The sequence below is a fragment of the Hipposideros armiger genome, unplaced genomic scaffold (assembly GCF_001890085.2).
Source record: "Hipposideros armiger isolate ML-2016 unplaced genomic scaffold, ASM189008v1 scaffold_146, whole genome shotgun sequence".
NCBI lineage: Eukaryota > Metazoa > Chordata > Mammalia > Chiroptera > Hipposideridae > Hipposideros > Hipposideros armiger.
Window position 1 is genome coordinate 550,264 of NW_017731496.1, and position 1,981 is coordinate 552,244.

Consider the following 1,981-nt stretch of genomic DNA (forward strand, 5'->3'; position numbering starts at 1 on the left):
ATATATATATATATATATATATATATATATATATATATATATATATAATCTTTCCCCCTTCCGTCATTTTATGTAAGGCACTCACTAGTTGTCCTTTAAAGTCTAGAGTCTTCCTTCCCTCCCATGATTGCTTGGTTGGCTTACTCCATTAAAATAATAATAAGATTTATTATTTAAATAGGAGCTTACTATGTGCCAGGAGATTTCTAAAAAACCTAAGCATGTTCTAAGAGATTAGAAATCTAAGAATGTTCTAAGAGGTTTACATGGTTAAAATCAAGTCATGTCAGCCCTTTGAAACAGGAGCTATTATGTTCACCCATTTTACTGAAAATTGGAAAATTAAGTACAGTGAGTTTAAGTAGGCTGCCCAAGGCCACAAGCCATGGTACTAAATTTTTAAACTCAACAATGTGGCTCGAGCTGGCACGCTTTTAACCTTAGAGCTATATTTGGCCCTTTGCCTCTCATTATAATAACTAAAACTTATTGAGTTCTTAAGTGATGAGCTCTTTATAAACATTGTCTCATCTAATCTTTATTAAAACTCTGTAAGATAGGCATTATCATTATCCCCATTCCACAGATGAGAAAACTGAGGTGAAAGAATTTGCCTGAGGTCACCAAACTAACAAATGGAGAAGTTGAAATTCCAACTCAGATAGTTTGATTCTAGAACCTGTGGCCTTAACTACTCTTCTTCTTTAGACTTAAGTGCCAGGCTCCCAAACTAGCCTGTGATCTGTGCTCTCAAAGGCAGGACCGTCTGCCCACAGAAGGCACCCCTCATCAAGTGGTTGATGACAGGGGCGGTGATGACAAAGAAGTGGATGAGGGAGGCCCGTCCAGCCTTGTGACTGTACAGCGGTGCAACCACAAGGAGAAATAAACAGAGAAAGCCCAGGTGACTCTCAGTGGATTTCCTGTTCAGTGTCTGAAGGCAGGTGACAGCAGAACTGCCACTAACGAAATTCTCAATTCAATGGCGCCATCTCTAACTGGAGTTCTTGTCATTTCCTTGATTTAAACTCTCTAATGGCTTCTCATGGCCTCAGGATAAAGTCCAAACTCCTGAAAAGAGTCTCAGGACCCCTCATTACTCTTCACTCTTGAGACTCATTTCTCAGTCCTCTCTCAGGTCAGAATCGAGGTGGCTGGCAAACTGAACTTCTTGTGTTACCCCCATGGCACTGTGCTCTTGTACTGCTAGGTCTTGTTCCACATGCTGCCTAGAACCTTCGCCTCGCTACCCCATTGCCCCCCTCCAACTTCTCTGCCCACCTTCTTTCTGACTCCAACTCTGGCCTCAAGGGAGGCAGCACGTCCTTGAGGAAGCCTTTCTGGACCCCTCCTTTGTTTTCCTTGCCCCTGGCTTACTGATATCATGACAGAATGTGGCCTGTATCCCACCAAACTATATGCTTCTTGAGGGGGGCAAAATGCATTTCTCTTTCATCATTGTAGCCAAGTGCCTGGCACAGAGTAAAAAAAAATACATATGTATCATTTATATATATGTCATATTATATTATATCATATCATATCATACCATATTATTTATATTATATTATACAATATTATATTATATTAATTATATTATATATAAATGATGAGTTCCGAATTGCCAGAGTTACCATCTATTTGAGTACTGCCTTCTTCCCCTTTCATTGTCTCTCAGTGGGGGTGTTATTATTATTTTAGGTGAGACAATTCATGAGGTGGGACTGCCCTGAGAACTGCAGGCATTGGGCATCCCTGACCCCTGGATACCAAATGCTAGTCACGTCCCACCCCTCTGCCTTCCCCATTACCCCTCCCCATTTGCCACCTCCTCATCCCTGTTTCTGTGGCAACCAAAAATACTCTCATATATTTCTAAATGTGCCCTGAGGAGTACCTCCCCACAAGAACCAGTGTAGTTGAAAAGTGGTTTTGCTCTAGATGGAATGTCCTTTCCCTGAGTCAGGCATTCACGAAGCTT